This window comes from Stegodyphus dumicola, chromosome 8 (assembly GCF_044657685.1).
Source record: "Stegodyphus dumicola isolate Sdum_Otavi_A_Nest chromosome 8, ASM4465768v1".
Taxonomy (NCBI): domain Eukaryota; kingdom Metazoa; phylum Arthropoda; class Arachnida; order Araneae; family Eresidae; genus Stegodyphus; species Stegodyphus dumicola.
In genome coordinates, this window is record NC_140775.1 from 153,619,701 (window position 1) to 153,646,007 (window position 26,307).

Sequence of the window (26,307 nt, forward strand, 5' to 3'; positions counted from 1 at the left end):
AGGCCGGGAGTTATTAATGGATCCATTTCCAAGATTGGACCTGCAGGTGGGTTTTGGAAAATTTGGACTCGAGACAGAAGAGAAATGGGGGACGGAGTTTAATGCAAAAACCCCACTGAGATGTCGGTTGACCTACAGTTCGAAAGGAAAACTAGGTTATCTCGATGAAGAAATATTCCTTCACAATTTCCATTAAAATAATAGAAATTACCTTTTTTACGCTTTGATACAGTTCACTAACATAACATTAATGATCGAACCTAATAATTATTCTATATTAGAAATGCGCTGTCTAGAATCTTGAAGCCAAAGATACAAGAAAATACATAAATGAGTCGAAAAGAGACATGAGTACGGAAACAAAGATACGATGAATACTCTCTGACCATTCAGCGCCGGATGTACATATTTTCGCATCCCGGATAGGAAGCATCTTTGATAAGCAATTAATATATTAAATAAGTTTAATTAATAAATTTTTAATCATGTTCTAGAACTATATATAGAACTAGAGCATGGTTAAAAACGCTTATTTAAATTAGATTTCGGGTATAAGTACACCGAAGCGGACAACACCGTATAGCCAGCCCTAATTCCTGTACCGTATGTGTAATATGGTCACTCGATTCTCTACCATTATATTTATGGTCATCATGCTGGACTATGAACTTGTAGAGGAGTCGTTAGGTTTCCTGATGCTGGAGACATGAAAAATGTGCAGTGCCCACGCCGGGATTCGAATCCTGGACTTGTCGAGTAAGCTTCCAGTTACATCATGAATGCATGCGAAAAGAAGGGAGAAAATACATTATATACTCCGTCTTTTAAAGGGCGCCTGGCGATTTGGGGACCCAATCGCCGAATCCTGGTTGTGATGAATTATTGTCTACCACCTTTCAGTTCGGGTGCCACATGTAGAGTCATTTTGAAGCAGGAGAAGTGAAAAATGTGCAGTGCTCTCACCGGGATACTAACCCTGATCCTCTCAAATCCGCGTCAAGTATTCTTCCAATTACACCACGAAGGAAGGAGAATATATCTTATAAATACTTCATATAACCTGAGAATACGCACTAAGTTCCATAATGACTATTTCTATTCCGTGTATGCAGTTACATTGACCCAAAATGAATGTACAGGTGAGTTGAAGGATACTGTTGACCGTTTTTGAGGTGATACAGGTAATTTACTTTGCGGACCGTTGTCTATGCTCGCAGTCCGAAATTTTCAAGAGATTTGCGTCATTCCCCGTGCCGTTCTCAGCTGAGACACAGCGGCACAGTTTTACACAAAACATAACAAAACAGATAAAAAAAAGCTGATTACTAAATATATGAGTTTTACTTAAAAATATAACGTGTCGAAAAACATATAGTTCGAAAGCAGAGAATTAAATTATAAAATCTCTGAAGCTCACAACAATACGCCATTCGTGTTGTTAATACCTAATTCTAACTATCCAACTACGAATTTCATTCGCCCAGCCTCTTGAAGAGCTTTAGAATAAACAGCAGCCTTATTTGAAGATCTTTTGAAGGCCCACCAGCAGCCGAGCGGTAACGTCGCTGAACACTGGTAGTTCGGTCCGAGGTTCGAATCCCGCGAACGGGCTGGCTGCATGGGCGTTTTCGTGGTTTTCACCATGTGTAACGTGTATACGAGCCAGTTCCCCTTAGAAAGTCCTCCACGAAGGCATCCTTGCCCTTAGGCAGATAGCCCTCGAGGCTTTGCCGAAATTAAATAACCTAACCTAACCTATTTGAAGATCTACTAGTGAAAATACTGACTACTGTTCATCGTGCTGAAAAATTGTTTAAATTAACGTAAAAATAAAAAAAAATAAAAAATAAAAAAAAAAAAAAAATAAATAAATAAATAATAAAAAAAAGAAGAAGAAGACTAATATACGAAGTTAGTAACATTCATGTAAGTCATGTATATCAAAGCAGTATGATAATGACACGCATTTTTATTGGAATAAATAGATAAGCAAACAAAAGAAGAGTGATCTGCACTATGTTTAAGAAAAAACTTACGTGAGCCTTGGCGAGCTCCTTTTAAGTTCATTACTACATATTATTCACAAACTGTTATAGCCATTTCTCTTGAAATGGAATATTCTTTATGCATTAAATATTGAGACCACCAGGAAAATGTTAAATTTCTTACCTGCAAAAAAAGGGGGAAAAAATTTTTTATTTACTATGCAGTATAAAACAAAATTAAAACTCAAATTTAATGTACGAAAGAGAAAAAAAGGTAAATTATTTTTTCCAGAAGAGGTGAAAAGTATTACAGTCAAAATTTCACCCAAATAATTACGGCTTTATTCATGTAAGGTTTATCGAGAGATGGATTTCATCCAAGAGTTTGCCCACGCATTCTCCTTCTCAAAAGAAAGTGATTTGAGTCATATACTTTTAAGAGGTTTTTCAGTGATTGTTTTGCTTATTACAAAACCATTTGAAGGATAAGAAGCAACTTGCTACTTATCTTTCAAGGCTTTAAAGTGTCCTTTGTGTAAGTTTCCCATCAAAATTTAAATAAGATATATTTTTATGAAAATCAATACGTGACCAAATTATTAAACCCATTTGTTTGACTAAATACGGCATAGACGCTAGCATCTACCTAAATTGAGTGATAGTTTCGAGGAAAAATTCGCTGGCATTTAAATCACACATTGGGAGACTAACCAATAAAACCTAATTGTAGTCTCAAAGCCAATTTTACTTACTTAGCTTCTTAAACTGGAATCGTGGGCACGTAATCATTTGGAAACATCTTGTATACGACGTCAGCTTAAGTTTGTACCAGAAACTAAGTATTGTTGCGTTCTACGGGTTCGCGGATTTGGAGTAATTGATGATAACAGTTGATGAAGAATCAAAACACAATTGATTCGGCAGTATTACACAGTAGAGTTCCAAAGACACGTTTACAGTTGTCGAAACATTAGTACGATAAACACGCTGAAACAATCAGCAACACAGCCTTCAGGTTACAATGGTGAAGACACCTTCAACGCGAATTACTGAAGTACAGCTCCCGACTCGGTTCGGTCGCTCTCAAGCTAATCTCTGAACTCAGAACATTACTACTGAACTCAACATACTCTTCACGACAAACTGCTACTCCGCGTACAGGCAGAGTATTTATAGCTTTTGACCTGTCTTAGAGAACATTCTCGGGAAGACCGGTAAGAATTCGTTTTAAAATGTTCTCGCTCCATCTATCGCATATCGTCAATTTCATCGCCAAATGGATGATTACGCGCCAAATCTGGCAATCATGCCCTTCCTTGTATTTTTCTGGTAACGCCAAACCCGCTCTGCGGGGAAGCTATCTTACCGCAGCTGGGCAATTTGTAACACTATATCATTAGTACTATGATAGTTTCTTTCATAAATGAATTACATGATAGGATTAGGCATCATAGAACAAAATATAAACTGCTAATTAAGGAAATTAATTAAAAATATACTCTGAAATCCAGTTTTAGCCGTCGAAAAAAAATCTAGCAACCAGATAGAAAAGAGAAGATAGTCAGCTTGAAATTACTCAAAACTCTTATAGTTTCGTAGGAAAGTTCTATCCGCCCAGGAGGAAATCCTACATTATTCTTTCTTTTTCAGGGAATAACAAATATCCTGCTGAATATTCTGTATTTTTTTTCATTGAAATAATTGCTTAATTTATATTCAGTATTTGCGGTGATCCTACGCATATTTTCAGACCAAATTTTTAGGCTATTATCATTTTGCTTTGGAAACAAATATTTACGCAATAATAACTACAATATGGCAATTCGTACAGTCAAAAGGTATAGATTCTGAATAAATTTCACACATTTAGACACATTTTATCAAAGCAGTTGAATGTACTTTTAAGAAGTTTATCGACGTTCCTTTCTTTATGAAGTGTGAAGAGCCGGTGACACGCTACGGAACTGTGACGTTGTCTTTAAAAATAAACGAACTGTGTTACCTGATTTGAATAAAAAATAAAATTGAAGCTTAGAATTGTTATTTAAAATTTCCTTTCTCATATTAGCTACATAAATATAACTTACATGAGAAAGAAAACTCTGAGCATTTTTTCTCCGGTATGTTCTCGTTTGGGTTGGTTGGTTAATTGATTACGTAAAAACACACGAAGACTAGCTACCTTAGGAGGGATCTTTCGTTAAGAATTTTCCAAGGGAAAATATGTTATATCACAGGTATCAGGTTGTTTGCAGGAAATCAAACCAGGGACAAACTATCAGGGTTTAGCGATTTTATCCATTTGGTCACTGATGGTTTTTTTTCATCTATTTAGTTCACAGATAATTCTTCCTTAATATATGTTTGCTTAATTAATTATAGCTAAATCCACGAAAGTTCCTTACTTAGCAGAAAGGACTTAATAAGGAAAACAGGTTCGTATTCAAGCTACACATGGCAAATATTGCAAAAATACTCATGCAGTCAACCCCTTCAAAGCCAGGTTGAACTACCAGAGTTCAGCAATCTTATCCACTCAGCCACTAGTGGACTGCTTCCTTAATGAATTAATTTTCCATTTCATATTCATAAACTTTACTGATATTATCAAATAATTTTCATTTGAAATTTTATTAATTTGAATTTTTCCTCTGGTTTTCTCATCAAGAAAGTTAAAATATATCACAAATAATCCAAAACATTTACTTATGATAAATAATACATTTTCCCCTCTAAGAACACATCATTTTGAAAATCCTTTCCAGCTATTCAAGAACCGAGTTATTACATAAAATTTGAAAAACAATAATTTAAATAAATATTTTCTGTGTCAAATTGGTAAACAGTTAACGATTTATTAAACAGACACGCGTTTTTCTCTATTAAAAGGTGCCGCAAAATCACGGAAATTGATTATTAACACACAGTTTAAAAGAAACATTCTGTATAAGTTCCTTGCCAACCTAAAATCTTCTTTTGACATACTCGAGTTGTATCCTTATGATTCACAAATGGTTGTTCATTCGATAAACATTTATAAAGAAGAGTGTTATTTACATTTTTAAATACAAATTTACTACTAATTAAAAAATGCGAAAGATAAGTATAAAAACTTTAGAAACGGTGTAAAATAAGTCGCATTAATTTCCAGTATTTCCACAGTTTAAGTAAAGAGAAAAATTCCGATCTCCTTTAAGATCTATCTTATTAAAAACCTACTCATAGCTTCCTTTGCTTTCTTGAATGCTATCATAGTTAAAACATTTCAACCACTAGTTACACTGTACAAGACACAAAAATTTAAATTAACATGTAAGACTTGTTAAAGTAATTGGTCTCTGTGTCTCACGTAAAGGTTACGGACGGTGTCGAATAAACTTGCTCTCCAGACGAAGGAAGAGTCATAGTAGGAGGTACGTATTTGAACATTTTTTCTTGGCAGCTATTCATCTTCTAAAACTGGCGCTGCAATCGATGAGTCGCTACAACATTATTCACCATTTCCTTTGAAGAAAGGAAAGAAAGATACGATATTCTGTTCAGCTGAAAAAAGTTATGGAAACTACTAACGCTGAAAGCCAGCCTTATTTACTGTAATTACGATTTCAGAAAGTAGAAAGTAAAAAAAAAAAAAAAAAAAAAAAAAAAAAAAAAAAAAAAAATCTGAAAGCTTTCATATTTTAAATTACGTCCAAAAGTGTTTCCCCCCATTTCATTTTGTGTATTACCTTTATTTATTAAATATCATGTTCTTCGCACTTAAAATAAAATAAAAATAAAAAAAAAAAAACAGCAATATCACAAATCAATTTTAAAGCTGGATACCTTTAGAATTTCCGATACACAGTCTCTCGCGCTGGAGATAAAAAATATTTTATTCCAAAGGCTGTTGCGAATGCTCGCTTTGAAATCGTTGAGTTTGTTAATCAAAAATTCTTTAAAGTTTTACAAATTCCATATTCCAAACTGGGCTTCCAGATGCCCGTATTCGAGGGGAGGACTACGTTATTCAAAATCTGATGGCTCTAGGTACTGTTGTTTTTTATAGTACCAGAAACATACATACACTCACGCATATTCTTCATTGTTTAATTAAGTACAATACAGGGCTCTAATATTTGCTGGCAATAATTTGAAAAGTGAAACGCCGTTTCACTTTTCAAATTGCCACTTTTCAAATTGTTGCCAACAATTTGAAAAGTGAAACGTAGTGAACCAACGCAAAATCTGAAAATGAAATTAATAGCTCTTCTGGGCAAATACAATAAAACAAATATTTCTACTCAGAACTTAGGAAAGATTAGTACTGACATATAATAAAAGTATTCATTAAAAAAAAAGTTATTGCTCCAATATCAATGCACGCGAATTACCAATATCACTTCAAGGGCCCCATACTCTTAACGTTCTGGAGAGTATTAAGCGTTCCATGTTTAGCATTTATCGACTATGTTATTTCTTGAAAGAGTACGTTTTCCTCCATACTTAATTAATTATTTTAAATGTAAACAATTTGAATTGTTATTTAAATACTCGTATGTAGAATAATACCTCAAGATTTAAGAGTTTTAATTATGTAGTTCATTTATTAACTTTAATTTAATGTCTTCATATAAATATAGATGCATTTTTTTAAACTGTGTTTTCAAATTCGCTTTTCATTAAACACAGACAAAAAATTTTCTAGACTTGATTCTCTCTCTCCCCTTTACTTCATTTCAATACTTGAAAGTTTGCAGAGAGTGAAAATTTGTTTGGAATTCGCATTTAATGAAAAATTTAGAATTCGTCCTAACTTTAAAAAAATAGTCTCTAAAATATATAATATCATGCATATTTGCGACGATGGAAATATGATTTTACTTAATGGAAGCCAAAACTAAATGCAAAAAGTACAGAAAAACAGTTAAAAAAATAAATTCAAATTGCAGGTTTCAAATCTGTGTATGCCGTTTATTCATGTAGTGCAAAATAGGATAAAAGAAAAAAAAAAAAAAAAAAAACATTCATTTCTTCCTAATTAGTAACGATATTCTGAAATAATTAGCAATTTTAATAAAAGTACATATAAAAAATAAAGTGAAAAAGAAGAAAATTTAAGAGAAAGACAGAAATCTACATTCAGCGCAAATAAAGACTGCAATTAACGCTCGTCATTTCGGAAAGAACAAGAAGTAAGACACATAAATTAGTCGTTATTCTCGACTACAAAGGATTCTCATTACCGTTTCGTAAGGATAAATTGTTGCGAAATCATTTCTAAAAGTAATGATTACTTTAGCGGATATGTTAAACTGCCGAGTAAAGTCATTTTTTGAATTGAATGTCTCCTTAGATGACTTGCAAAAACATAAAGAAATGCAATATCATTTTACCTTTCCACGTCTTTTCTTATGAAGTTCTAACGAGAATAATGACGCTCATGTATAAACAGTAAAATATTAAAAGGATTAAATTTGCTTTTTTTGTCGCTAGCAAGTGATCGATATTGAGATAAAATATTCAAAATCAGACTTATTGAACCACAATTAAGCTACAAAAATTGTTTAATTTTTTTTAGGCAATACATACGCAAAAGGAGGGATGCACATTACGCAATCTCTAAGCTTCAGTATTTTCGTAGAACATACATTCTGTAACATGTTTTCTACCAAAGTTGATAAAAATCATATACATCAAATTAATGCCTCCAAATATGCTACATGTTCTTGAAGACACTAAAGCAACAAGAATCAATGCAAATTACATAAATTTAGTTGGCTTTGGTATCTCCAACATTTGTTCTTCGGCGAGTTTAGTTAGTATGTTATATGTTGTTTCTTACCAACTTCAATTTTTGAAATCTTATTTTTTGCGAGACCTTTTCTCTGCAGATGGCTTTTTGGTTGGGCGTTCTTGCTTCCATGGTGTTTAACGTGCTCCTCTTTCGACCTTTTTGTGCCCTAACCATGCAAGAATGGTTATGGGCACAATTCTTTTTGTTCTGTTTAAAGAACAAAGAATAAGGTAGTGAACGCAAAATAAATGCTCTATTTATTTCCATGGGTGGTACTTCGTAGAAAACAAAACTCAGAATGAGATTCTGAAGAGCTCGACTAACGTTTTTTGAAATAGCTGTCCAGCTTTCATCGACAACCCTATAAATATGATAATATGAAAAGCATTTCAGACATCTATGATAATGAAAGAGAGTTTATAGGTGTGCCGTATGCAAAAAGACAGAAAGGTCCCCAGCTGATAAATTTGTCATACCATTTCTCCAAAATAAGTACTCTAGGCGTGATTTTTTTTTTTTTTTTTTTTTTTTTTTCCAAATTTTGGTTTAAATCTTTTCATTTAATTTTGAAGCCACTTTTATATATTTTTTGCGCCTTATCTCACATACATCGAATTAATCTTTGCAGAATCAGTTTTTTTTTAACTGCCGACTAAACTGGATAATAATTTCGTAAATGAAATTTATTTAGAATCTCTGACATAATTCATCAGTTTGAGAGGATTTCCTTTAATTATTATGTATCTAACATTTAAAATTACTTAATCTGAAAATATGTTGTTAATAAAATAATTACAGATTCTTCAGATTTGTTGTCTATAAAACTCAAACTCAAAATCTATTGACTTGAAATTTCCGAAAAGCATATAACTGATTTTTTGCAATCTTTTAAAATAAGGGGCGTGATGGATGGAAGAGAGAGAGAGAGGAAATGAAAAAAGAAAACCAGTATTATTTATTTATTTATTTATTTTTAATAATACAATTTATTTTTAATAATAAATTTTGATTTCTAACCGCCCGAAATCGTTCTTAAAAATGTGTAAATACCCTCTGTAATTATCCTTTAATTTTGAAATTATTGTTTACCTTTCAAAGTTTAAAATAATTTGTAACTAGTATTTTAGATTAAGAATACGGAAATACAATTACTGCAATTAATAGTGACACGCTTTAACCCAGAAATTTATACGAAAAACAAAGCAGTATAAAAATATAGATAACGCATGCAAATAATAATAGAGATAAGGAAATAGTAAGGATTGAAGCCACTAAGTCTTAGTTTTCTTCAACGAAGCAGAAATACTATTTTCAGTGAACTATAACTACATTCTTTTTTTAAATTAGGCAAATCTTAGAATTAGGAAAAAAAAATTTCCGGATTAAAAACAAATCCCCTCATTTCACATAAAATATTCACAAAATATTAATACCACCTGCAGTAATAACAACAAACTAATTTTCAGTGAGAATGTATAATGCTATGATATAGCTTAATTCAATTTACATATAAATTTAAGGATCCATCTCAATCGCTCTGAAATAAAAAAAGTGCAAGCGATCTCCACAATTTCATAATTGGATAGATTTCTAAGCACATACTATTTAGAAAGGAACAGAAAATTTTCCAAATGAAAGTTCTAAGACATGTAATTTTAAAATATATGTATAATTAGCATATTATTCAAACCGGTATCACATACTTAATAGGGTAATCATAAAGCAAGATAAAAAAAAGCTGAAGCAGAATGTTTAATTAACTTCTAAATAAATAAAACAAGAAAGAACAGCAATTTTACAGGAATGTGCAGATAGTTTCTTTTGCGTGCACAGCAAAGTATTTTGCTTTACTTCGTTTTTATTTTCTCAAAGTATCTCATTTACATTCAGAATACATTACTGCATATATTAGTCAGAAACGTGGACTATAAAACGGAAGGAAAAAGACTGTACTTCGCAGCTTCCCTACAGTGGTAACAAATCTATAGCATGCATTTTAATAAAGTGCTCTTTCGTTCCTGAATAAGGATTTTTAACATTAGAAACGTTTACAATTTAGTCTCCCTTTTTTTTCCCCATCGGTTGCTGTCACGTTACTTTACGTTATGTTACATTATGGTCCCAGGGCAACTATTATTCACATAGCTTGGTAAGCATCGATTGAGGTATTGGATTTCGAATGTTTCACAACATAATTATCTTTCGATTTAATACAGTAACGTGAAGCACAAGGTTTATATGAGTCAGTTACTCTTAGAAAGTTATTTACAAAAACATCCAACCGGAGACAGATGACAGCCCTTGAGTTTGTTGCCATATTCAGTTTGCAACATACTTCTACTAAATTGGAGAAATTTTACCTTGCTTAATGCATAGTTGATTCGCTGATAAAATTATGGTGCTTTAGATGAGAATGTCAGTGAAAGTAATCAGTTAAAGTCAAATCAAAATGAAACACAGGCGTCAAATTTCAACTAGTCGTTATATATCACCAAACTGGTTTAGCAGAAGCTCCGTCTAATTAACTAACATTCTGATATACTATATAAATTAATTATCAAAAAAATTATAAAATAAGCAAGAAGAAATACATGTATGAGAAACGTTTAAACCGTTTATAAGGTATATTTCCCGTCTTCTTAGCGTGCCTTCGTGGTGTAGTGGTCTGCACGCTCGGCGCATATTCGAGAGGTCAGTGGTTCGATTCTCGGCGAGGGCATTGCTCATTTTTCACTTCTCCAGCATCGAAATAACCTAGTAGTCTCCACACATTTACATGAGAAATTACGGTAAAGCTAATATATGTCTAATACGGACAAATCTTTCTTATTTTATGGCCGCAGAATCACTCTATGATTAAGCACGCTAACCATGGAGCTTTGAAATTTAAACTAATAAAACATTGCCAACATTCATATTCAGGGCATTCACATTCGGTAAAAACGCATTGCTTTTATTTCAGATATCATTTCGCGCCTCAGCAATGCTTGAAAAGGAATATGTACATAACTCGGGCAAAAAATTGCAAATACAGTATTTTGGGCAAATAAGAGAGTTCTAATGTGATTACTTTTCTTATATAGCCTTTTTATTACTCGTTCTACAGAGCAAAATTCATCCTATCCAGCCAGGAGGATAAAAAAAAAACGAAAGAAGTAACAGCATCGTTCACGAGCTATTCGATGCACCTAAAAAGCAATTCGAAAAGCGGCCACTTTTTTTTTATCACGTATCACAGAAACAAAAAGCATTCCGCATTCGTGCCAACTTACCATTACGATCATGCACAACCTCCTTTCACTAATCTACCGCTGATACCCATCCATTCTTTTGAACATTTAATAGGTTTTTGGGGTAATTCTAGGGACCGAAAACAATTTCGAAACACGATTCTCTTGTAGGTGTGGCACATTTGTCATCATCCACACGCAGAACTCGCATTCTTCTACAATTTTTTTATTACTCAAGATTTCATTAATTCAATGAAAGAGACGAGTTCTTATTGGCCTTAAAATAATGATCTTCAGACATCCACTCCCGCTGAAGATATCTAATTCCTAATACCATTACAAAAATAAATTAACTGATAGCGATAATGCAATATTGAATTTAATCGTAATTGTTCAATCTGATTAGAAGCTGCATTTTGAAAAGGAAAAGAAGAAAGTAAACTTAAGAATGTGTCAAAATGGCGCTAAGCGGAGAACAAGCGATTATTCTATAACCTATAATAAAATGTCAAACTGGACATCTCTTTTATTTTAATCACATTGATGATGCGAATATTTATAAAAATTAAAAATTAGATATATAGGGGTCATTGGAAATATCTGACTTAAATTGGCAGTATCAATAGCATCGCTGGAAAGACTTGCTAGGGATTGAATTGCATGAAAAGCCTTTAAATACCTATAGTGTGCTATAAAAAGGGAACTTTACTTGCTTGTTTTTTTTTCCCCTTTCTAAAAACTAGTTCTTTTCTCCAATCGAGACAACACTTGGAATCTAACATCATAATTCTTCGATTCTTAAGACGTCACTGATTATAAGAAGCACCTCTTAATATATCAATATCACAAACAGAATAAGAGACTTTGATGATAAAAATTGATGAATAAATAAATAAAACAAAATGGGAAATAAAATAATCAAATGTATGTAGCAAATAATGTTTTATAATAATCAACCTCAGGTTATTTACAGCAGCGATTATATAGGTCCCCTCCCGTTTTTAACGACGTTTATATTGGGAAAAAAGTTTTCTTTTGGATCATAGACATAAGATATAACGGATTTTCGAATGATTCAATACTCAGTTGTTGCTTGATAAAAATTTGACTCACTCATCTGATTCTAAAAGTACGATACAATTATCGTTTGCAATAAGAAGGAAATAAATAAAAATAGGGTAATGTGCTGAACAAAAGAAATAGATCGAGAGAAAAATAAAAAAAATTTTAACATTCATTTTCAACATTAACAATAATTATTGGATTAATACAGAGATCCATTTGCTATCAGTTTAATGTCCCGTTAACACATTTTATAGCTGCAGATCATTATCGCAAATGAACGAAGTCTCATTCTGCTCATGTGAAATTATTCTAACGTCTCTGAAAGCACATCAGAAGTTGCTTCAAATTTTTACGCATGAACTCTTCAGTAGTTATGACAATACTTTTATGCAGGGATTCTACTTTTTCTAGAAAATACCTCAAGGGGTCCTCCAACAGAAATAAAATTGAGAAACGCTGATCTATATTTAAGTCGGATTAAAATTATTTTGTTAAGAAATTAATTTGGGAGACTTCACTTTAAAAAATAAGCATTTTTCAGCTCAATTAAAATCTGGGGGATTCTTTGAAGGTAAAACCTTTATTAAGTCGTTATAACAAAAGAGTAACCAATCAGATAAAATAATTTATAAATGGAGAGAATTGTTCAAAAAAATTCAGACTTATTCGTGCAGCATTAACTCTTCATAAATACGCAGATTTATTCATAAGCGTTTCAAACATTTTATAACAAATAAACTATGTAATCGATATTAAATTTTACTGTACTAAAATAGAGATAAACTTGTGAAATGATTTACACATTTCGTAAATGCTCAGTGTGTACCAAAGACATTTATGCATCGTTGGCAACATTTACTCTGGACGTACTGGAAAATATGGTCGATGCCATAATTGAAAGAATAAAGGGATAATTTCTTTTTTTAAGCAAGACAGACTCACTATCATACAGACCATTTGCTAAAGTTTCTCAGTCAAAGTTTGAAGCAAAGATAGAAGATGATTTACAGAATTGTAAATAACCGTGTACTTTTGCAATTGCTTACAAGTTAAAATATAAAATACTCACGAAACGAATGTTTGTTATCTTGGTGTTATCTATTTAATGGTCGCTCACTTTACTATCTAAAAATCTATCTAAAAATATTCAGTCCCTTCTAAGACAAGTAAAAAGAAAGAAATCACTTTAATGTCTTGTGATATTTTGGGGTCATAAACATCATTCATCATTTCACCTCTGTAGATTATAATAGCACCCACGCCGAGCACGAAGACAAGGTCTTTCAAAAATAAAATCATGAAGAGAAATTATTTTTCTGCAGAATGGCTCTCAACCCCCGTTGATGCTTGATGAACCGACAACAGATTCTGAAGAGAGATGAACCGTCTACGGTTCCGTCTCATATCGCAGATGTAGCAAAATTGATAAATGAACGTTGGACCAGTTTGCACACTCCAGTAACTGCTTCTGTGGTATATTTTACATGGAAGTTTCCCTGGCGCATGAAAGATCTTGAAATTGAGGCCTTTTACTGATAAAACCTTGCTGAACGTTTTTCACTTGCAGTTTTCAGAAAAAACATTTTCAATCTCCCTTCGCTGTGGCGACTAAAGCAGCTATTCTTAAAGGAGATAAAGCAGAGCAAGCAATGACTAGAATACTAACAAAGTCGAAGAATTTTATCCAGTTAGTACCAGTTCCTCACAAATGTAGAAGACGCGCGATTTATACAGGTATCAATTAAACTTTTATTTGAAGAATTTGAATCTGTAATTCAAATAGTTTTGCAAGTTGTATAAATATTTGTGGTTATTTGCTTGTATGTGAACTGTGTGTTTATTTAGGATATATTTTGTAAGAATTTTAATGTACGCCTATTTATTGCGTTTGTATAAGTTATTTTATGTATTATCTTGTAGAACTTTTAATTCTAGGTGGATTGATGTTGGAATCGTAAAGACAGCTCAAGAAAAACCGGATAGAACCACCTCCTGATTCTTGACGATATATGGCGATTTATTACCAATTTCGCAGTGTTTTGGAAGTTTCTAGAAAACTCATTTTCGGAACTCTAAGAGCTGTCTAAATGTTTCTAGAGATGGTTATCTTCTTCTTTGGCTAGTCCTTTAAGATTGTGACTGGCTGTCAGCCAGTTCAGACTTTGTTTATTACAAACTATTCCATTACTGAGATTGCTGGTTATTGATTAGTACTGTGTCTATGGTTTATGAGCAATTTTGGTAATCTTCAATAATCTTCGCTGGTTAAGGAGAAATTCGGCTTATCTCTGTTTTCTTCTCGGCTATTTATAGTTAATTATATTTTCCCTAAGAGCTGTTATACATCTCAAGCGGGATAAAATTTCCAGATTTTAGTAGGTAGTAATTTTTATAAAAATTAAATATTTACAACCATATACAAAATAACAATCTCAAATTATTATAATAAATATAGAACATGGTATATACAAAAATAATAATAATAATCAAGATTTCGGGATTACTGGGGGGGGAGACAATTGGAAAACCAATTATACCTACATTTCACTTCTAAGAACTGAATAGATACTGGAGGAAGTCGCAAATTCTATGTCATTTTAATGATTGCAAGATGCATTTAGTGATAGGATATTGAAAGATTTTATGGTATCGTTTCATCAACAAGAATCGAACAGAAATCATTGAAATAAAAGAGATAACTAAGTATACCATTGGAAATGTTAAATCAAAATGTTAGGAAATTGAGAAATCTAAAAGCAACAAACGCACTTCTTAATAATTTAAATCTCATCTTTAATTTTTTAATAATGTAACCAAGTAATGCAATTATCAGTTAGACACACTATTAATTAAATTACAATTAATTTAAAGAGTATTCAGCTACGAACATTTTACATCTTCGTTGTAACTAAAACATTTTCAATCTCCCTTCGCTGTGGCGACTAAAGCAGCTATTCTTAAAGGAGATAAAGCAGAGCAAGCAATGGCTAGAATACTAGCAAAGTCGAAGAATTTTATCCAGTTAGTACCAGTTCCTCACAAATGTAGAAGACGCGCGATTTATACAGGTATCAATTAAACTTTTATTTGAAGAATTTGAATCTCTAATTCAAATAGTTTTGCAAGTTGTATAAATATTTGTGGTTATTTGCTTGTATGTGAACTGTGTGTTTATTTAGGATATATTTTGTAAGAATTTTAATTTACGCCTATTTATTGCGTTTGTATAAGTTATTTTATGTATTATTTTGTAGAACTTTTAATTCTAGGTGGATTGATGTTGGAATCATAAAGATTTCTAACGTTATATGTAACGCAATTTCTACTGAATTTATTTTTTTTTTTTTAATATTTTACACTTTTAAAGCTTTAAAAACAGTTAAACTGATTGCAATTTTCTTAATTAATTTTGTTCAGAAGGAGGGTTGGAGATTTTTTCAAGGCAAATTTTGCTTGCCCATAAATAAAATATGCAATCTGATGCGATACACCACTTTATCATTCCAAATGATTATGCATGATTTTTTATTTAGCTTTAAAGTGCTGCTAGCTGTTGGATGGAACAATCAGTTGATCACACAGTAAGCATCCTGCCTGTCACCATACTGGAATAAATTTCTTTCATTTCTTCCAGACAACGATGCTTTTCTTACTGTCCTTTATTTTTTCTGTTATTTATTTATACTTCTTTTTCTGTATTCTTAACGTCACCAAGATCTATCAATTACTTAACTGCTTCTCAGATATCTTTTCATTAAGGTAAAACAAGTCTAATTACAGTTTTTTCTCTTCATCAAGTATTTTCAAGCAGCACATATTTAACAGGTATCACAAATGTGACTCTTTGCTTTTAAATTGTGTATTGGTTTCAAATCGCTCAGTTTTCCAAGCTGTAACATGATGATTAAATTTCATATTTTTTAATACCAATCCTCTTTCTATACAATGACTTACAGGTGCACGTAGAAAATCTGGGTATATCATATGAGTGCTTTTTGAAGTGCATTTACATAATGCTTTTTTATAGTTCAGTTTGCTAGTTTTATAAATGTAAATTAATTAATTAAAATTTATAAGCTATTTATTATGGTATATCTTTACTTAACAGGAAATAAATATCTTTTAATAGCTGCTTCGTGCTGGTATGAGCTACTCAAACAGACACTGAAATATCTGTGGGGAATTTATAATTACTTTAAAGCTTTTATAAGGGATAAGTAACGCTCCCTTTCCTCACAGAAATATGAAGGATTCTGGACACTATAAACCTTAACGTACCAGCTCTTATTTTAGCCCTATTCCTCTTTTTATACCTTTTTAGAGACGACTTTTCTTGATACTAAAAAGGGAAACGAACTGACAATAATAATTACTATCATCATCTGGAAGAAGAATATAGTGATCTGAGAACTTGAGTAACAGCACTAACACCTATATTAATCTTATATTTGGCTCTTTGGGTGTTTTCGCGGATTTTTCTCATATGTAATAAATATGAGAGAGCTTCCGATAAAAAGAAATCTTTCCTGGGTATGCTTGATTTATTCTTTTATCACTAGAGAGCCTTGATGTCTTAACAACAGTAAGAAAATAACACTTTAAAGAAAAATTTTAAAAATAGCATCACTAGAGCAAATTTACATTGCAGAACAAAAATGTTGTTCATTCAAAAGAACGCACTTCGTAACGCCCAACAGAATGTAAACAAACGTCAGAAATGTGACATCATGTGGGCGGAGTTAATAGTGACCCTCATCTGAACTGTCATTGGCCAAATTTAAGCCGTTGTCCTAGCAGTGTACATTTTGCTTATATGCATCCAGGTGAGGGTCACCATTAACTCCGCCCACATGATGTCACATTTCTGACGTTTGTTTACATTCTGTTGGGCGTTACGAAGTGCGTTCTTTGAATGAACAACATTTTTGTTCTGCAATGTAAATTTGCTCTAGTGATGCTATTTTTAAAATTTTTCTTTAAAGTGTTATTTTCTTACTGTTGTTAAGACATCAAGGCTCTCTAGTGGCAAAAGAATAAATCAAGCATACCCAGGGAGGATTTCTTTTTATCGGAAGCTCTCTCATATTTATTACATATGAGAAAAATCTGCGAAAACACCCAAAGCACCAAAGCGAAACACGAAAGCCAAAACACTCGCGCGCTGGAGATAAAAATGATTTTTTCCGTACAGTATTGCCATTGCTCACTTTTAAATCGTTGAGTTTGCTAATCAAAAATTTGTTAATGTTTTATAAAATATGAAACAGACAATAAAACGAATTCCAAATTCGGGCTTTCAGGTGCCCATATTCGGGTGGAAGATTACGCTATTCAAAATTCGGTTGCTCTAGATACCGTTGCTTCTTCACAGTGCGAGAAAAGCACATACATTCATGCAGATTCTTAATTTAATTCCTTTATATATAATAAAGGGCGATAATATTTGGTGGCAACAATTTCAAAAGTGAAAGGAATATTTATAGCGAACCGATGCAGAATGCCGTTTCGAGACTAATAAGCTCTTCTGGACTAACGCCCCTTTGCGCTAAAAATCTTGATATTCCTAAATTTTGATGCTCAGTTCCCTAAATTGTAAAAATTTTGTCGCCAGGTTGCCCTGTTTGGCAGTTTAAAAGTTGAATTTCGTAACATCTGCAGTTTCTCAGTTGACATTTAAAATTCGTTCATCCTTTTTTGCATATTTAAATTATTTACATCCATTTGCATGCAGCTTTTTTATAATACTTACAGCAAAACTTATTCTTGTATTCAATTATTAGCAGTGTTGCCTTTAAAATGTTCATTAAAATGCGATGAGAGCGTCTGGCCTCTAAAATTGTGCTGATGATCCAATTCGAGGAAGCCATTAAGCCTCTTTAGTTTCCAAAAGTTATTAACAAATTTAAAACACAGAAATCGGGAACCAGAATCGAATTTGATTCTAGTTTCCAAAGGGAAGAAAGAGATGTGATATGCAATCATACAAATGGACCATGAAATGCACTTCTCGCCACATTTGTCTTAACTTAATAACCCAGTTCATAACTACGTAGTTGAGAGGATACGCTTTTTTGTATCCTCAGTTTGAACTAAGTAACAAAAAACACTTTAGTGAGAATGCAAGCATAACAGCTTTTTCCAAGCAACTACAGTGAAGATTTCATTGCACCAAGAAATGATAAAAAAACACATTACTTCTTAATAGCAACTGACCCGCAGATCCATATACTGAGTAGGCTTTTCCTACGATGTGAGTATGAAAAGTACAATGTACAACTGAATTTTCTTGGCATTACTCTGGCGCTTTTCTTAATACAAATGTCAGATCAAAATATCAAGCTGACTTTTGACCTAATTTCGTGTACCCGTATACATTATTAGCTTTTGAAATATAAAGGGAAAATATTCCCACATTATTCAACTTAAAAGTATTTATAACAATTACGATTTAAAAAAACCAACGAAAAATTTTTCTGCTATTTTTAATTTATACTATTTAGTTCTTTGTCAAAAACAATTCCAGGCATCAGAAATGGCATGTTAACAGAAGCGTTGAGTTTTAATAGGTAAAAATTAACAGAAAAAGAACATCAGAACTTTATTATTTGTAAAAAAAAGAAAAAAGAAAGCTTTCAAACTTCACATTGTGCCCGAAGAGGTATTTTTTTAATGTTTTGTGAGTTACCTTTATTTATTAAATATTATGTTCTTCACACTTAAGCCATAAAATTCAGTTCAACAGCAATATCTCAAAACATTTTTAATTGAGCATATCTTTCGAACTTTTTATACACACTCTCGAGCGCTGGGGATAAAAATGTATTTTTTCCCTGTACAGTGTTACCATTGTTCGCTTTGAAATTGTTGAGTTTGTTAATCAAAAGTTCTTTAAAGTTTTACAAAATATGAAACAGATAATAAAACAAATTCCAAATTTCAAATTTTGGCTTCCAGATGTCCATAATCGGGTGGAAACGTACGTTATTTAAAATTGGATGGCTCAAGGTACCGTTGTTTTATCACAATGCGAGAAACATACATACATTTATGCAGCTTCTTCATTATTTAATTTCTTTAAATGTAATACAGGGCGAGAATATTTGGTGGCAACAATTTGAAAAGTGAACCAACATTTAATGTTTTCAAAGCAAAATCCCAAAACGAAATTAGTAGCCATTCTGAGTTAACACCTTTGGGCTAAAAATTCATGTAAATTACAATATCACAAGATAATAAATATTTCAAACGTCGTCAATTTCTAATAGGATTACCATACACAAAGAAAGCTATCCTCAAAAGCAATGACAGGGAACAAAGAAGCCAATAAAGAAATAACCAAAAAGGCTCCGAAATTTCTATTTAAAAATATTTTCTCTTCTATTGCAGAAACACCGTATTTAAAAGTTACTTGAATTAGAAACACTTACACTTCTCTTACTACCTGTTCGAAAGTAACAATGTTAGCAGCAAAGTTCTCGTTGCCCTTGTAGAGGAGTAATAAACAAAGCCAGTTAACAGGTTATAGATCGAATTTCTTGCCCAATTAGTAACCTGATTTATAATACTAATAAACATAGTGTTAATGTGAGAGCGCCATGAAATGTGGAATTGTTAGCGGAAGAGCTTCCAGAAAAGGCAGATGGCGCCATTCTGCGAACGGTTGTTGACCTTGAACGGAAGAAATACTCTGCAGCCAGTCTGCTTTTCGTTCTACAGTTTCGTCTTTTCGGACGTAAATGGCAGCGAAATTTCTCATCGACTCCCCTCGATGTTGCCACCCCGGACTGATCTCAACAACATGAGTGATATATAAAGGGGGTCGCGCCCCTTTTGCACAGCCAAAAACGAAAGCATGTTTTCTTCTCTTGGGAAGAGCATCTCCCAAACCCATTTAAAACGAATGCAGGGGAGCTATTCAGAAAGAATGAGAAGAGAGATGGAATCATCCATCTTCAATTACCTTGATCTGTCAGTTACCCGAGACAACCCTTCCAAAGCTGCTAAACCTCTTGCTACTTTTGAATACATTTGCATCCCACGGATATTGTTGAACAGCACGATTAAGACTCACGCGCATGCGTTTTTACAAATCTCATGTACAGCCACATACTTAGAAATATTAGGGCTGCATGCTTTTATTCATTTATTTAACAACTGTTCGCTAAGTGCTAAATTTCTTATTCGCACTGATTCTCTTTCATCCTTATTTTCTCTTAGGAATATCTTCTCATATAATAAATTAATTGTGACTTCCCATGCTCTTCTTAAAGACCTTAATAATAAAGGTGTTGATGTTATCTTTTCTCATGTACGTGGCCACACTGGCAATCTAGGAAATGAACGGGCTGATTGGTTGGCAAAACAAGCTACACATCTTCAAGTAATTACTCCAATGATACTTCCTAAGTCATTTTACAAGAACAAAAGTAGGGATGATACAATACTCGAGTGGAATGAACTATACAGGAATTCTACTACTGCCTCTTTGACTAAGCTATATTTTCCTTCCATTCCTCACAGACTGAATAATAAACACTTTTTCTGCAATTTTGAAGTTACTCAATTTCTAACTGGACATGGTAAATTCAATTCATATCTGAAGAGATTTAGATTATCTAGTACAGACTTGTGTTCATGCAGTTTCGGGGGAGTGCAAAATGTCGAACATTTGTTGTTCTATTGTTCAAAGCTCAAGGAAGGACGAAAGGAACTCATTTCTAAGTTAAACTCTGTGAATATTGCATTTCTTCCCCCTCTTCATGTTTTTGTTCAACATAAAATGGCTTTCTCTTCTTTTCTGTAATTTTATCTCTTACGTTTCATCTGTGAATTTGTAAGTTTATTTTATTTTGTGTTGTGTTGTTGTATTTGTTTGTTTGTTTATTTTTTTTACTTACCTCTGTAAGCCTTGTGTAATACTATGTGGTGCACAAGGATTTAAAATTTTCAATAATAATTAAAAAAAAAATACTTCAGAATTCTTCTATGCTTTTTCATGACGGATAATTTTACTGACTGCATTTCTGTCTGCTGTACTTCGTGGATAATAACTGGTGATCAGATTGGTTTTCTCCTACTAGAGTCTTCCAATTGTGAATTTTACACAGTATTAAATGAGATTCTCAACATAAAATAAAAGGTCTACTTGATACATCTAAAATGTTTTCATGGTACTTTTCCGTTTTGCCGGCGCAAGCGATAAAGTCGCCAGTAATGGTACGGTTGATGCGAAACAGAATTATCCACCTTGGTAACCTTTTACGCCTCACTTTCAAAATAAGTCACAGCCATTTCTTATCAAATTGATTTGTTTCTTTCAATACTGGCATACAGTTACATAGAATTTTTACCAGATAGTTCAATTTTATGCCCTAAGGGCATTCGCGGTAATTAAGTCAATTAGGATGCAATCACACCGCTCACCCGAAGGCGAAAATACAGAAAAGGCAAAGTCAAGGATTAAATTCATCAATTCTAATGAGAATGCACTAAATAAAGCTTTTATAATTATTTTATGTATGTCACTGGAGTTTTGTATATTTGATCCTTGTCTAATTTTTATAACTACTTTTGCACAAGAAACTGTGTAATAAAAACAGCAGCAAGCTTATTTCCCACGCTTTTCAAATCTATTAATCAAAACCAAAATCACGAGAATCAAAATTCTAAAGAATCTTTCCGCTGTACACAGTTTATTTCATAAAATAAATAAATAAATTTTAACTGGGCTGTAAAATTAAAATAAAAACCATGAGAACCAGCTTAAACAGACGAATTTCCATGAATACTTTTATGCGTGCCTGATATTGGTCGAAGCATAAGAAACCCTGACTTTTGTGACACATTAAATTTGTAGTAATTTTTCAAGAGTTTTAATAAAAAAAAAGTGAAAGGATAGATATTTATATGAAGGAAAGAAAGAAATCTCTTAAGACTTCATCAACAGAAATATAAAAATGAGGATGCACGGAGGAAGCAAAGCGAAAGGTAAGGCGAAAAGACCAACAAAAAATACTTTAAATCTATATTTACGGGAAAATATTAAAGGAACTGAAGTAGAGTAAATCAAAGAACTAGATAGAAAATATCATTTTAAACATAACTTTTAGTAGAACGGAAATATCATAAACACTGGAGAATTTGAGAACATTTGAAATGCAAATCTCAGGGAAAAAAGTGAAACAAATAAAACATTACAGTAATAGAAGAAAAGAAAATCTGAAAGCTTTCAGATTTTACATTACGCCCAAAGAGGCCTTTTTTTAACCTTTTGTGTGTAATTGTTTATTTAATGTTCTTTGAACTTCAACCATAGAATTCAATTCAACAGCAATATCTCAAAATAATTTTAAAATGAGCATATCTTTAGAATTTCCGATACATAGTTTCGCGGGCTGCAGATAATTCCCTCCCTCCCCCGTACAGTTTTGCCATTGCTCCCTTTGAAAGCGTTGAGTTTATTAATCAAAATTCGTTGAAGTGTTACAAAATATGAAATCGATAATAAAATAAATTTCAAATTCCAAATTAGGGCTTCCAGATGGCCATATTCAGTGGAAAATTACGTTATTCAAAATTCGGTGGCTCTAGGTACCGTTGTTTTATCACAGTACTAGAAACATACATACATTCATGCAGATTCTTCATTATTTAATTTCTTTAAATATAACACAGGGTGATAATATTGTGTGGCAACAATTTGAAAAGCAAACCGACATTTAATGTTTTCAACGCAAAATACCAAAACGAAATTAATCGCCCTTCTGGGGTAACGCCCTTTGGGCTAATAATAATAAGAAGAAACGAATAAAAAACTTCGAAGTGCTGTTCCATATACATGTCACGCAAAATAAAGCTTTGCGATTTGTTCATTTAAGCATCGATTAGCTATTCGAAATCTGTTTTTTAGATACCATTCCAAACATGCATTCTGAATAGAAATAAAGATTCTCTAAAATTCTTTTTAGAAATACTGATGACTTACTTGTTGGTTATTTTTAATATCACAGATCCTAATACTGTACTACAGTATATAAGGCTATTTACTGCACTATAGTTTGCTATGTCCAAGTTTAGTTTTCAGCCGTTTTGCATTATCACAGCATAGACAACAGAAGACCCGTTAATCAATTTAAAAAAAAATAACAATTAGCTCCATTTCAATACATATAAAAGCCTTTCCAACTAGTTACCTATCTTGAGTAATTAAGTCATTAGAAACTCAGATGAAAGTCATGTTGTAATAATATCAGTTTTAGATTTATTTGACTTGAATTCCAATAAGAAGGAGCTCGGTATATTTCAGTGGCTAATAGGAGAAATCGTCTTCTTTAGAACTCAAAATTAAGATTAAATTTTCACTCTTATTAAAGTTCATAATGATTCAATTATGTTAGCAAGTTACAGCCAACCAGCTATAATGCAGGTAGCGTTCTGTTTCTATTTATATTATAGTTTTTTAAATGAATAATAGTGTATGAGGTTTTAAGCAATATAATATATGAGATTTATCCAAGAATCTCAGTGTTTTACTAACAGTTTCAAGCTCTTTTCTCCTTTTATGCTAAAAAAAAATCATCTTTTTCTTCATAAGCGAACAAGCGACGGTTCTAAAAATAATACCTATATTCAATATTTTTTACAGAATATCTATAAATATATATATATGTAACATTAAAAATATTTAAATCAGCTTTATAATTTAATTGAGTGATAGACTCAATTCCTCATTTTTAATTTGGGTATTTCCTCTCTGTATTCTAAAAGTAGTAATAACTTTTTTGGACTGCGCCATTTCTAGATTAATCTATGTCACACGGCTTGCGTAACGCTGATGACGTAGCTAATTTGGAACTTGAACTCAAATTTTTTAGAACTGAAACCTTTCTAATCTAAACTAAAAACTTCTGTTGGTGAGCTTCCATACTGCATAATTGCGCTATTTAGATTCTGCCTATCTTCCTGTAATGACGCTATTTCGGTGTGCTCTCTTCCTATCGCAACAGTATCAAAATTGTGAATATTCTTGAATAGGCACGATTAGAGTGCCACGTATATTGTGGCTATAAATGCCAACTGAGATAAAAAAAAAATTACTATTTAATATTACTTGGCTGCCAGGTTTCCTAGTCACTACGGATTTTAGCATTCTACGCAATCAGAATTCTCCCTCTTCAACATGGATCTATGTGCTAAACTAGTTATTTGCTGTGCTATCGACATTGCTATGTCTTTTTCTGTTTCTGTTGCATATATATTTGCCATTGTTCTTTACTGCAACATCTATACTACTGCTACAGAAATAGGTACAGCGCTTTAGAATAGATATCCGAGACTTAACTGCTCCATATTAGTATGACAATGGCAATCAGTCAACTTAAAGTTAGGAGACATGTTCTTTCTAGAGCCGTCGTAAATTCAAGGAAATCGAATGAGAGTGCTGGGGAAGTTGTGAAAACATTCATCACAGCGTACGCATGAATTGGCGTTACACCACTTACAAATTATAGAGAATGGAACTTTGTAGAAACTGAAAATTAAATCGTTATGATTTTCACCTAAGTTTCTAAATGAACTGCTTACATATTTTGGCAGCGAATATATCAGGAACTCTGTTTTCTATCCCTACAAAGATGGTATCATTTCACAAAAATTTAAATTCAAGGTTGCAATATGGGCTTAGAAATGTACATATGCTGCCACCTTTTAAGATCATACATTTATTTATATTCATGATTTTAAAACTTTTCTTCGCTTTGAAGATTCATACATCTTTCACAAAATACGTAAATTGATTTCTCTCTAGAATGAGAGGTCTATTACAGTTCTTTTTTATGTTGCGTATTCAAGGATTATAAAAGCTTAAATGTTTAGCATTGTAACATTACACAAAGCTAAATAATTATGCTTACTTTTTAAATTAAAGAAAAAATACTTTCTCGGCGTGCCCGACATAGAAGAAGAGGTCAGACAGAGGGATGCCGTAGGGAAAACCCCAAGACGTCATTGTAAAATAGGACGCGCGCGGTAGAAGAGTTAACACCCAAACAAACACAAGCGGCCATACTGATAAATTACATTCTTTTTAATATTTATTTTCAGCATTTAAATTAAGAAATATTCTTTCTCAAAGAGTATTTTTAAGGTAATTCCAATTTTCTTACCCAAAAACTAACGGAAGTCTGAATTTTATGGAGGAGTCTTGAATATTCGATGGGCTCTACTGAATGTAATGTAGTTAATTATTTGAGTAAAATAATCTTGGCATTTTAGTACGGTAAACATTCTATTTGCTTCGATCCTCTGTTTAGAAATTAAAAGATGGAAAGGAATGGGGTATTTATAGTTCTTAATAATTTTTTTCAACCTGATGAAATATACCAAATCATAATCCTTATGTCGGGATTTTAAAAATCGTCATCCCTGCAATACTGTACACTCAACGCAAAAAAAAAAAAAAAAAAAAAAAAAAAAAGGGCCGTTCTACCAGGCCGATTGAGGACATTTAGCTTGCATTTTTCCTGTCTCGAAACAGCTACTTAATATAGATATTACATTTATAGTATTGTATTTTGATAAAAAATCGAACTTTTTCTGAAATGACACACCTATTTTTTGTCATATTTTGATTCTTTACGCTTAAATGTTAAAATTTGTAAAATGTGGTGAGAAATTTACCAAAAAATTTACAAATAATTAACAAAAAATTTATATTTATTAGCCCAAAGGGCGTTAACCCAGAAGGGCTTTCCGAGTTGATTCACTTTTCAAACTGTTGCCACTAACTATCACAGCCCTGTATTATATTTAAAGAAATTAAATAATGAAGAATCTACATAAATGTATGTATGTTTATCGCATTGTGATAGAACAACGGTACCTAGAACCATCAAATTTTGAATAACGTAATAGTACTTCAATTCACTGACATAATCAAAACTATCATCATTTGATTTGTATAAATTTCCCAAATTTCTTCTTGCCTCTCAGTCTTTAAGATTTTCGCACCGTGTTTTTTTTTTTTTTTTTTTTTTTTAAAAAAGTTCTTAAAACCTTGGAAATTCTGAATAAAAAATTCTAATTTTTTGCAGGTATGCCTAGAAATACATCTACTTTAAAACCCCTTCGAGCCGGGTAGCGCAAACGCGCACTTGTCGCGGAGGCCGGCAGTGTCTCACGCGAGCGTCTGTCCAGGGCCGGGGGCTTTTTTGCTACTAAGCCTAAATCCATGAAATTTCCGAAGTATCAACGC

The 26,307-nt window shown here is 32.5% G+C and overlaps 1 protein-coding gene across 3 annotated transcripts in view; it reads right to left on the bottom strand.

Annotated features, from left to right (window-relative positions):
* Positions 1-26,307, bottom strand: part of dgo (ankyrin repeat domain containing protein 6 diego) — a 267,914-nt gene that overhangs the window by 201,434 nt on the left and 40,173 nt on the right. Inside the window, exon 1 of one of the 3 annotated variants that reach the window (XM_085822602.1) lies at positions 2,037-2,056. The exons of the other annotated variants lie outside the window; for them this stretch is intronic. The gene's annotated coding sequence lies outside the window, so the exon portion shown is untranslated. Of the gene's footprint in view, positions 1-2,036; positions 2,057-26,307 lie in introns of those variants that run through there. 3 annotated transcript variants of the gene reach the window in all.